Source organism: Sabethes cyaneus, chromosome 2, assembly GCF_943734655.1.
Source record: "Sabethes cyaneus chromosome 2, idSabCyanKW18_F2, whole genome shotgun sequence".
NCBI lineage: Eukaryota > Metazoa > Arthropoda > Insecta > Diptera > Culicidae > Sabethes > Sabethes cyaneus.
This window is the reverse complement of record NC_071354.1, coordinates 170,945,456-170,958,496: the sequence shown is the minus strand read 5'-3', so window position 1 is coordinate 170,958,496 and position 13,041 is coordinate 170,945,456.

The following is a 13,041-nucleotide window of genomic DNA, read 5'->3' as shown; positions in this document are numbered from 1 at the left end:
GTATATTGCAGATGCAGTTACCGGAGAAATGGCTTTTCGTGCTGGCCTGTCTAAGAGCTGTAGAGATATTGTTTATTCAATATAAATGCACAGAGGTACATTTTTCTTTTTAGTTCATGCTGTAGCTATTGTAGTCATGTTTATTTAAGTTATTCGAGTTCTGCTTGTGATCCCAAAATAAAAACCCAATTATGAAAATACTTAATAATAATAACATTTTAGTGTAGATCACCTATATCAAAGTTTGTCACAAATCTAGAAAAATGCTCAATTCTCTTACGAAACGATAAGCCGGATCTAATCGATGATAGTTTGTTATTTGATATTTAATCACTAATAAGCTTGCGATGTGTGAAGTCCATGTGTTGATTTGGATTTCTAGAAGTGAGCAATAAGCTATACTACTATGAAAAAGTTTAGATCCACTTGGAAAAAATGCATTTGATGTGATGGGCCATGTCGCGAAGATGAAACCACTTTTGAGATCAGTAAACAAGCTGAAAAGGCTGCCATTTGCTCTCGAGCACGTGCGAATTAGTCGATTGATGATTGATGAAAAATATATTTTTTTACAGATGAATCGAACTGTGCGGTAACAAAAAGAGGCAATAAGCGCGTAGAAAGGTCCGCGAAAGTCATTTTGAACAATGTGTCTAGCATGGAGGTGGATCTATCATATGATATCATGTCATATGATGAAGTAGTTTTAGTTTCGATGGAGTCAAAGATCTGATAAAAATCGATGGAAAAATGTTTAATCAACCCATCTGGTCTTCATTTGCTCAGTAACGGGTTCATTTTCCAACAGAATGCAACGACCCTAAATATACGTCCAAACTGTACAAAAGCTATGTTTTATCGTGTGCTGAAACTAATAGAATGGCCATTAGGTGCTTCAAAACTCGAAGACGGTTGGAGCAGAATACGCTCGGTTATCGGAGATGGTGATGACTAGGTGATGAGCCCCGGAGTATACAAAATTATGAATTTGACGGGGAATGCCAACAAGCGGTGGAGAAAAAAAATTGCTTGGAAAATTTTAGGGGCATTGCCACTAGGGGAAACATGGGCAAATACCGACGATCAAGGAACCGATTGACCATGATCCGGAGGAGTAAAAAGCGCCAAAAGGAGGATACACTTCGAAACCTGACATTTGTAAGTATGGTAATGATAAGAAAAGGGAGGCAATCTAATCACAAACGAGCGCGAGGTGGTCGACAGGTGGAAGCAGTTCTTTGATCAACAGCTCAATGGCGAAGTTGCAGAAGGAGGCGGAATGGAAGTTAAACCTAGGAACCTAGAAACCTAGGACCTAGTCAACCTAGGAGTGTCAATGGAAGATGAAACCGCCTAGTTAGCTTCGAGGTACGATGCTGGTCTAACAAGCCAGTCATAGTATGTTCGAATCTCGGCTAGGCGGTGTTTGCTAGATAGAGTCAGTAGGATGGTTGCACTGGCCCCGTAATTTTCCTGTACTCTAACAGCCAGCTGCAAAGTCTGTCGATAAAGAAGGGTAATGTCTAAAGACGGTATAAACCCAAGGCTTTGCTTTGCTTTTTGTCAATGGAAGATAGTAATGGGGTTGCTGAAAACCACCAAAGCTCGTGGTGAGAACTGTTTGTCGGTAGAACTTTATAAACAAACGCTGGCAACGGCTCTGCACTGGGTTGTTCTCAAGATTTGAGACGAGGAGAAGCTACCGGAGGAATATATGAAAGGAGAGGTTTGTTCCATCTACAGAAGTAGTGATCGGCTCTACTACTGTTACTATTGCGGCATAAGGCTAGTAAACGCCGCCTACAAGATACTGTTCCAGATCCAATTACGCTGGCTGTCACCGATAGCCCAGGGTTTTGTTGGGAATTGCCAGGCGGGCTTCATGGGGGTCACTGTGGACCAAATTTTTACCATCCGCCAGATCTTGCAGACATGTCGGGAGTACAAGGTTTCCACGCAACACAGATTTCTTGATTTCAAAGCAGCATATGATAGGGTGACGGATCCATATTTCGCCACCTTTATCCAAAAAATTTACATGAAACGAAACAGAACAAGGTTCTATAAGTTCAGATATTTCATAACATGAAAAAATTATACTTCTGACATTTCTTTTACTGATTCAATCATCATATTCATACTAAATTGTGTATTTTTCTCGTTATATTGATATTTAAATAAAAAAATAATGTATTCTGAGCCCAAATTTCGCCACCCGGTTGCCAAATTTCGCCAGCCTCTGGACCCAAATTTCGCCACTTCAGAAAAATCCGATTCAAATAGCTGCAAATGTATAAATGAATGCTCTATATTCTTAATAAATCTAGTTGGTAAATAGATTTTGCTTCGTTTTCAAGTGATTGTTCATGAAACGTTTTTGAAAACCAATAAAATACCAAAATTCACTCATAAAGTAACTTAATTTTCTCTGTCTCCGGTAAATATATGCGAATCGAAATTCTAGTCAAATAGCAATTGTATCATATAGGCCTTAGGAAACTCTAAGTAAAGCGACGGCATTTTATTCAAACAATTAAAAAGAATTAAAAATATTTTCTTTTGCATTAACCCCTCTAAGGTCAGACTGTCGCAGTGGCCTTTTAACGCAATGCCCTTCTGGCATGCAAAAAAAACCACGGAATCCGGAATAATTCCGGACATATGGCCATTATCTATAGATATTATGAAAATAGAAAAGATTTTCAGGAAATCCCCCAAATTTGGTGAAAAAATATTGAAAGATATAAAAGTTTTTAAAACTACCATTTTAGTGAATATTGCGATGCTAAAAATGATGTAGACCTTATGGGGTTAAGACAATTCATAAATTAAAAAATATCAAGAATCAAAGCACCTTGAATCTACTTAAGCATAACTTTCTCCTAATATTTTCTGTCAAATTGTCAAATTGTATTAGGGGGAAGTCCTGCATGGCCGGACAGGCCTCTATACCCGGACAGGCGATTTCTCAAAAACAAGGAATGATAAAAATATTTGGAAGGAATAGGACAATACTACCGTTTAAGTACTATTGTTCCATTCTTTTCAAATATTTTTATCATTCCTTGTTTTTGAAAAATTGCCAGTGGCCGACTTCCCCCTAATTATCCTTCGAAAAAATGTTAACTAAATGGTAATATTAATTTGTTTTTATTTTATATTTTGCGGGAAGCATAAAGTGTGTCAAGTGATTCTGGTTAAGAATAGCATACGCACAAAATTACAGCTTCTGCTTTTTGTTATTTCCAATTAAACTACAAATTTCGGGGATCGGCAAACTCTGTAAAATCTCGAAAAGCACTTCCTTTTTTAATCACACAAAATCGCCATTAAATTTTCTGTTACAAACTTCGCTGACTTTAATTACACTTTATTCAAACACGATTTCCCTGTGAAACACTTCGTTTAATTTCAAAAATGTGTTTTGTATTTCCGAAGATTCCACAACAATAATTCACTTGTTGTCCCTTTGGCATTGAATAGCAAGGAATTTCGTGGAGTCAATGGCACTGAAATCCGACTGATGAAGTAATAAAACTCTTAATCCACTTTTAAAACGGTGTACCGTTAAGGAAACTGTAATATTCAATATAAATGTTCGATATTTAGTTAACTAACTTTTTTTTATTGATTTTGTTCTAATTTCTGCAATTTTATAAAAGAAATGACATAACTAGAGACCATTCAACGAAAACGGTTTAAAAAAAAAATCAAGTGGCGAAATTTGGATCCATGGCTAAAAATGGATACCATATTTCGCCACTTTAATTTTGATGAATTTTTCAAAATTATCCAAAGTTTAAAGTGAAACCGGTATAAAATTAGCTGAAATATTGTACATAGAATCATATTAGTCAAGAATAATTGAATAATGAAACAGTTTGAGTACATTTTTCCCCAATAGTATTTTCGCCTCTCATTTTGATTTTGTAAAAAAAATACACTTAGTATGAGATGGTATTTTCAAATTGTAATTAATACATGATAAATTAATAACAAGCGAAAGGCAATAATTATTTGTGGTAGTACATGCCCTTAATTTTACCAATTCGTCAAATATTTTTTTTTAAGTCGACCAAAAATATACAAAAAAAGCTTTGGATTCATCAAACTGGCGAAATATGGCTCCTGGCGAAATATGGATCCTCTACCCTACAGTTAATCGAGACCAGCTGTGGTAGATAGTGCATGAACACGGTTTTCCGGATAAACTGGCGTGATTGATCAGAGCTACATTGGAGCGAGTGACGTGTTTCGTGCGCGTTGAGTCAAGGTGACGGTTTATCCTGCATGCTCTTGAGGGGTTGATGCGGCGTTCAGGCATCGAAACGAGAGGCACGCTTTTTACCATGAGTAGCCAACTCCCAGGTTTTGCAGATGACTTTGATATCATAGCCAGGAGCTTAGCGACTGTAAAGGCAATCTACAATCTGCAGAGGTGATAGGCAATAAATGCATCGAAAACTAAATACATGAAAGGTAGAGACTAAAAAGGAAACAAACGCAGAAGTGGTAGATGAGTTCGTTTATTTGGGTTCGCTGGTGACCGCAGACAACAACACTAATAAGGAGATCCAGCGGTGCATCGGGCGGGAAATCGGGCCTGCTTTAGCCTTCGCAAAACGCTACGATCAAGAAGTATACGTTTGCGTACGATGTACAATGTACAAAATCCTTATAAGACCGGTAGTTCTTTATCAACTTGAAACCATGACGCTACTCGCGCTAAGTTATTTGACGGAGTACAAACTAAAAGCGGAAAGTGGCGGATGTATATGAAGCACGAGCCACTGCTCTGCTTGGATTCCCATCGTACATCTGGCAAAAGTCGATAAGCTACGGTGCGGTGGGTCGGACACGTCGTAAGGATGCCGGATGACAGTACAACGAAAACAGTTCTCTTCAACAACCCCACCAGTACCAGGAGCAGGGGGGCTCAACGTGCGAGATGGCTCGGCCAGGTCGAAAGTGATTTGTGACTTCTGAGGCGAATGCGAAATTGGCGACGAATGACTCAAGATCGAGTTGAGCGGAGACAACTGAACTTCATGTTTGTTCCGTCATGTTGTCGGTCATGTTTGTGTGTTGGCTTATTACTGAAATCAGGCATTTGAATACTTTTCTATAACGATAGTCTTTCAAATGTACGATTGCCGGTTATTAGAGTACAGGACAATTACGGGGCTAGTGCAACGATCCATAACTCCAGAACGCCTTGACCGACCTCCACCAAACTTGGCACACATGTTCCTTGACATAAGAGAATCAGAACTGGGGGGTCAACAAAAAAGGGGGGAGGTTCCCTAATAGGTGGGGGAGAGTCCCTAATAGGGGGAGGCCATAACTCCGAAACGGCTTGAGCGTTCTTCATCAAACTTGGCACACATGTTCCTTGACATAAGAGAATCAGCACTGAAGGCATTGACAACAGGGGGATCGAAATGTTTAGACGGTTCTCCCATAAGTGACGGTAGGACAAAAGAGGGAGCTGATGACCGGAGGTTGCTGACGAGAAAGGGGGTGTAACGCCAATATGACTGTAACAATTTATCGGTACAATAGACAAAATCAGAATACGAAACACCAAACTACAATGCTCGCAGCTGTTGATTTGTCAAGTGTAATTATGCACCGAATCAAAGTGACCTGTATAAAAAGTGTTCGATCATTAGTGCTAATTGTTGTTGGCCGACTCTGTTTGAGTCATAGGGGCAATCATTCAAACAGCGTGGAGTTCATCTGAGAACACCATGTTTTTCCCATGGTAAACTTTATGTGGTATGCTCCAGAGTGAGCTCAGCCAATAATTTGTGCATATTTGCTCCTGGTGGTGACACTAAAAACATTGTTTACAAACAAGTTTTGTCTTGAAGTAAGTTGAAAGGAATGACAGGTTTGTTGTATCCATGGAAAAAACACTGTTGCACCTTCTAGTTTTTTTTATTAGGATAGCATGTAATACTAAACTAATAAATAAATAAAAAGCTGTGTTTAGAAAAGTACAATAACAAAACTATTCATTTCCTATGGGTGGGGTGGCCATTGTTAAAAGCGGAAGGTGCAAATTAGGAAAATGGCTTTATTTTTCTTTCTTTATAGGGCTTTATAGAGATTTCCGCAAAGAAAACAGATGTGCAGGTGGCCGGGTAGACAAAAGAGGGGGGGGTGACAAATGGGGAGGAACGTCCGAAAGAGGAACAAGCGTTGTATTTTTGCATTATAAGCATTTCGGTTACAATAACCGATGTACAAGTGGCTGGAAGACAAAAGCTTCCCGAGTAAGATCGGGCACTCAGCTAGTTTTCTTAATATTTTCCTAAAAACATGTTGCAAATGTTACTTGGGTAGGTCATGACTTGACAAGGGATCTGTTTCTTTGGCATCCGTGTGAAAACCAGTGTTTTATGTCGGATAAGAATTCGGAGATACACAGGAATAGGTGCCTCACCAGGCGGATTTTGCCCTTCATTAAGTCCCATGATAGACTGCTGCAGTTTCAGCATGCATGCTACAATGGACAATGGACTTCAGTTCATCTCAAAAGAGCTGAGTGCACCAAATTGATCCCGGGTTCGTCCAATAATGAAATACTGGGAGATAAGGAAGCGACATTGGTCAGATGAAAAGTTCGAGGTGGCGGCTGGCCGGGCCGTGCCTGGGGAGGGTGTGTGCCGGCTGACGAGCAGGGTCAGCAGTAGGTTTTTTCACGCAATGTAACATAATTGTTTCATTCTCAGAAAGTGTTTCGATTCAAAAATTAATCTATGCGGGACACTTTCCGGTACGTTTAGTAATCCGGAACTAACCATCCAAATCCGGGACAGTCCCGCAAGTTCCGGGACTTCTGGTCAGCCTACCTTAAATGCTTCTTAAAAACTACTTGGGAAAAATATACAGCTACTTTAATGCTTATTAGCGGTTGATTACCGACAAGAAGAATTTGAATAGAATTTTGGATGCAGATTTAATGCAGTTAGGTAGTCAAAAAGCTAATAAACAGCAATGTGCAGTATAAAATGCCAGATATGCTAATAAGCGACTGATATATTGCTTACGTTAATGCTTATTTGTTACCTGGGTAGTATTAAATAATAGCAAAATCGAGTATGCGATGTTTATAGGCAGGGCCTGCCGCCGGCGCCGTGAGATTAGTTGAAATAATTTGGACAATAAAGACGATCCCGCTTTATATTTTTATTCAAAACCTATGATAAAAATACAGATATATTAATTTTATGAAAACTGTGAATACAATATCTTAAGCCACTCTGCCACCATGAGACAAACTTGAATATTAACAGTCACAAACACTATCGACTGTTTAGTTTTAAAGAATAATAGTGACATATAAATAAGGGTTTCGTTAATGTACTTCAGAACAGAGTTCTCAACAATAAGAATAATTTTGAAATGTTACAGAAATATTGCTTCAATTCACGCATAATAAACATAAAATAAATCGTAAAATTATTGCTTATAAACACAGTTATTTTTAATCAACACAAAAAAGCCCTACTTATATAATTGACACATAACTTCAAACTGCCCCAACTGTGCCGCAGGGCATACAAAGCCATGGGGCATGATATTCGCCATTCGAAGAACAGTTAGCAGATTTCACCAGATTAGCAAAACTTTCCATGTGGAAATCATTAGGTAGTAGAATCCCGCTGCGTACATATAGGTACCTATGATGGTGGTTGGCTGGCGGCGAACAAATCAGATCTGATTTACTAGCTTTCGCGTCACACAATTTGCCGTGTTGTGTTGTGTTGCGCTGCGTTACTAACAGCCATCGTCAGGTAGGAAAATTTTTGCTTGTAATCAAAACGATATTAGCATAATAGACCGTATAATGAAGTTCGTTTATTCTGGCTTGCCACCATATGGATGGAGGTACTAAACTTTCCAGAATGGGAGAACGCAGCACATGTTGTTATTGTTTCCGCCTCGTGGTAGGTGGATATGTGAGCGATATTTTCATTTTCATGCAAATATCCACGGTCGCGCACAAAAAGCTAATTAAAAATACCGATTAAAGGCCACTGATAAAGCTTTTGTGGCAGCCGTCGGCCTCTCTGGTGGTATGGGGCTATGATTAAGCTTTCTTTTTCCTCGGGGTGCTAGCTAGCACTGGTTTTTCCACCCATTTGCCCGAAAGCCAGCAGGAAATGCTATATCTATCTACCGTAATAGCCAGCTCAGATGGATGTTCTTAGAACAGAATTGTGGCTGTATTTGAATATGTTTTACCGTACCTCGAATGACTACAGTTTGTGTCGTGTTTCGGGTTGAAATGAGGGCGGGTTATAGGTTGATTATGTGTGTTATGTGTGGGTGAAGAAGCGCAAAGCTGAATAGAATAGGTTTGGAGAAGTTTAATTTCGATTGTATAATTTTCTTGGAAGTAGATGATTTCTATTATACAAAGTCTTAAATAATTTAGGAAATTTCAAAAATGTGGTTTGCTGAATATTTTGAAAGTTAAAACTAATCGAACACATACAATTGCATTATCTGGGAGTCAACGCTACAGTCTATTGTCGTTGTTTAATTTCCATTGATTTGATATGCTACCGATGCATCTTTGAGTTTCTAATTTTTATGATGATTCCATAAAATTGAATTGTCAATTCAAAAAACGAAACGAAATCATCATTTCGGTGTGAAAAACAGACCGTAATGGTTTTAATGTAATTCTTCTTCACAGCGAGGCTGCCTAAAACGTTACTGGCTGCAAACGGTCATAACCGCATCGGAATTCGTTACGTCTCACGGAAGTAAAGATTACAAAAAGACTTGTCGGCTTGATTGAGCCCACCAGCGACGAACCTCCGCGGAAAGTCGGCTGCAGCTTTTGACGCTGATTCACAACAGTTATGAATTGATATTTTTACCTCAATGCTCACTTAGTTATGGAAGTCGCGTAATTAATGTTGTTTATCTCCAGCTGGCAGCCGAGCGTAATTGATTCACTTAAATTGCACTCACTATACATTATGGGTTTTAGGCATCCACTTCCACACTGAACTGTTGTGAATCACAACTTGTGATTGCTAGATGTTTCGAATTGTTGATAGATGAAAGTTTTCGTTTCTAGCTGATAGTGCAATGCAATGTTTGATACATTACCCCTTATAGCATAGTACAATCAGCGGAACCACGCCGCAATATACAGTACAGCCACGGTTGAAACCGCGCTGAAAACATAGACCGGATGGAAGTAAAGAAAACATATGAGCTTTTCCGCTCTACTTGATCTGTGGAGCAGTAGGTGTCGGCTCGGTATTGTTTATGCACGTGTGAAAAATCGGTTGTTCGCTAATGTGGCAACAGAAAGGAAACGATGATTAATCGATAGTCGTTATGTATTTTCTACCAACTAGAATAGCTAGCTGCCACTTCGGATCTACGTAAAGTACGTACCTACGCTTAACTTATGGCAATTTATTCCTTCGATAGATTAAACAGATTATGAAGCAAAACGTGCGTGCAGAAATCAGGTCTTACATTTCTGGTATGGAAAGGCATCGAAAGCAGAATTTAAAATCGTCTTTATGGTGGCTAGAATAGCCGTGGGTCGTTTATTGTTTGGCAAAACAAGTTGTGATACATTAGTATCGTTGTATGTTTTGCTGTTTATAAATGTTTTGAAATAAATCAATCGAACATCAACGAACATGCTGATTTTGGTTGATCTCGATCAATAACAACTTTCTGTTGGGCTATAGGACAAGAGCGGAATTGGAATAACGTAATTTTGAGATCGCCTAAATTTCAAGTTAATTTGAAGCGGGATGTCTCGTGCTCTTTTAAGCAGTAGTTTCTTCATTTAGTTTGACAATCGCACATCCATGCAGTTCAGTTTGGACCACGTGTTTCAAGATTTGTAACCGTACAAACACTTTCTCTAGTATTTGTGGGCGAAAATGCCCAATTCACTTTCAATTTGCTAGAAAAGAAGTACTGCTATATGGTTAGGTTTGTGATATCATTGCCTCATTAAATCTTTTCTTCCAACCCAAACATCCACATCTTTGCCTTCACACCTTTCGCCAAATTTTGGCCCGCCTGTTTAGAAACCTTTAATCACACTTTATTCAGAAGTGAAGTGCATGTCCGACCAGTTTTGGTCTTTTACGAAGATTTTACTTCATGATGGCCTCAAATTTCTCGATTGGACGAAGTTCCGGAGTGTTTGGAGGGTTATCCTCTTTTGGTACGAAAACATCACTGTTGCTTTTGTACCAGTTCAAGACGGGCCGGACATAGCGGGCGGATGTTGAGTCTGGCTAAAACAGCGTCGGATTTTTGTGACATATCAAGAAGGGTTAACGACTTGTCTATTCCCAAGTAGCACAGTTTTGACACTTTTGGTTGCAGCAACTTATTTATGACTGGAATTAGTCGTATTTCGGTTGTTATAACTGTTTTGTAACAACTGTGCTAGTAGGGTTGACGTTCCCTGATGTATTGAACGGCTAACTGATTTGGCCACACTCGCAGATTGTTTGCCAGACAAGGAATGTTTGGCGAATATCGGCAGTTTCTTTTTCCGAGTTCTCTAGAGAAATTGTAAACTTAGAAGTTGTCACAAAGTGGAAGGTTCGCTGGATCTAACCAAGGAAGAAATCACAATGCATACCTAATGAATCTCCTTTGTGTGGCCTCAATTCTAGATATCCATAGGTGTGTGCACGTCGGTGTGCGGTCGTTTGAAATGATACTGGAATAGTGATTTTGGATTCCAAATCAACTCCAAGGTCTTGACTACACGTTGTAGAAGAATCGTTTCGACTGTACATTCATGCATGATTGGAGTTTTGCTTATAGTCACTTATAGAGAGATCATTCGTCAACTAGCAAATCGACCAACAAAATTTGGTTGCGGTGTTACGACAGCATGGATCTTACGGCTAGGAAAATTTTCAAGCCATCCTTATAAACAGTTTGCATCCCGTTGGAATTACAAAGTACACGTCATTGAAATATATGAGGATATGTGACGGTCCTGAATTACTTCCCTATGGAACACCGGATTTATTGTAGAAATTGTAGGAACCGGTAGAGCCTAGCTTTACTGAGAGCACAGAACAGAAGTGGAAGCCCAAACAATTTAGCCATAAAAAATGCTAACAGCACGCGTTAAAAATTGCTTACAAATGCTTTGTTCTTTGCGAAGGGTTTTTCATAGCAAGGAATATTAGCAGTATAAACAGAACGCTCGCTGCCTATCGCTGCTAAATGCTTGTAGTATGTACGTATTTGGGAATCAATTTATACTTCTGTTCGGAAGATTTGACCACTGCGACCATTATTTTGATCTATTGTGGTATACTTCTGTTCACTGCTGAGAGGCTACGGTTCGTCAAGTATGTCAGACAAAGTGTGACCTGATTTTTGAATAGGTCTTAAATGCAAATGAGAGGTTCTCTTCGTGTCTCCTCTCTTACGCTTAACACAACAATGCAAATACACTTGAACACATCTTTTTCTCATGAAGCTGTCGTCATACGCTAGCTACCCGTTAAGAAAATTTGCATTGAAATGCTTTTATGCCCTGATAAGCGTAGTTGAGGAGACATAAAGATAATCTCACATTTGAAGTTAGGACCTATTCAAAAATCAGGCGAGAAGTCTTCAGAAGCTCCTAGTTGGTGAAATTTCTGGAGCAGAATTTGGTAATCACTTCGATCAAACGCAGCTTTAAAAACAGTGTACACTGTGTCGAGGTGCTGCTCACCCCATAAGTTCAAAGTACAGAAAGAAGTAAATTATAATATTGCGGAGATTCCACCTATTTAGACTCCCAAGCGAAAATTATTAGCGTGGTTATTTTTTGCGTGCCCTGCGCATGTTTGCAATTCAGCGATTTGACCCATTAGTTTTTCGTTACTGCCTCCCCAATGCACCCCTCCTTGCTTGACAAGCATATTTTCAATGTATTTGTTAGACACAGGATAATTATTATACTATTAGAATATGAATTTGCGTAGGGCTCGTAAAATTGCTGCAAGGCACAATAGATTACCATTTATAGACTTTTTATGCCTCGGAAAAAGGCCATGATGCTCCATCGAAATATATAATATATTTTGCATAAAACAAGGTGAAGTTTTGACTTTTTTGCCACATCTTGAATCGAAATGTTGGATTGACATTTGAATTGGTTAACTTTAACCTGGCTTTTTCGGATCTGTGGTGCCACGTTTCCTACAGCTATCATCCTTCCGTTTGGTAGTCTGATACTCCTTGAATGTTTATGGATATGGTTCGATTGTGAGCTGTTTACCGATCCAGCGATGAGAAAAGGCATTTAGGTTTTCGAAGTGGATGCCAAAAATTTTTTTGTTCGGAAACCATCACTTTAATCAAACTTTAGCAGTATAAACAATGCACTCTTAACTACTTTAAAAGTTATAAACAAATGAGTGTGCCCAATTTTACAAAATACAGTCTTTGATAACCAAATTACACGTTTTGGAACATTTGGTATGATAGCGATAATATTGGCTCGGATACCATTGTGAATGCAGTCCTCACTCGCTGTCGCTTGTTCAGATTTAACACCAAGAGGAGATAGCTTCTATGTTACGGTAGAACTAGGAAACCGGTAAATGCGACAGGCCGCCGCTTCCGATGGCGGATCGGTGCCGGCTTGCGCTTCGGACAAGCCAGTGGCTTATTGCACAGTGATGCTTATGCGGCTCCGGCGTATTGTTCTTACTTATGCTTTAAATTAATTATACATTATTGCTATTATGGTCAAAGCTTTGTTTGTTTTAATGTTTTTGGTACTCTTTATGAAGTGAAGAAATTGAAGACACTTACTCACTCTACCATTCATTTTATCAAACATCCATCCACCTCATCCCTATTACCTATACCAACCGGGTGTACCCCATTAGACACATTCCAGTGTTACGGGACACAATTAGCACCTATTTTTACCGTGTGAACTGATTTCTGTTTCACCAATTTTTTTAAATACCTTGTAAAATAGTTGGTTAATGAGGATATTATCTTTCACTTGAATTCCAG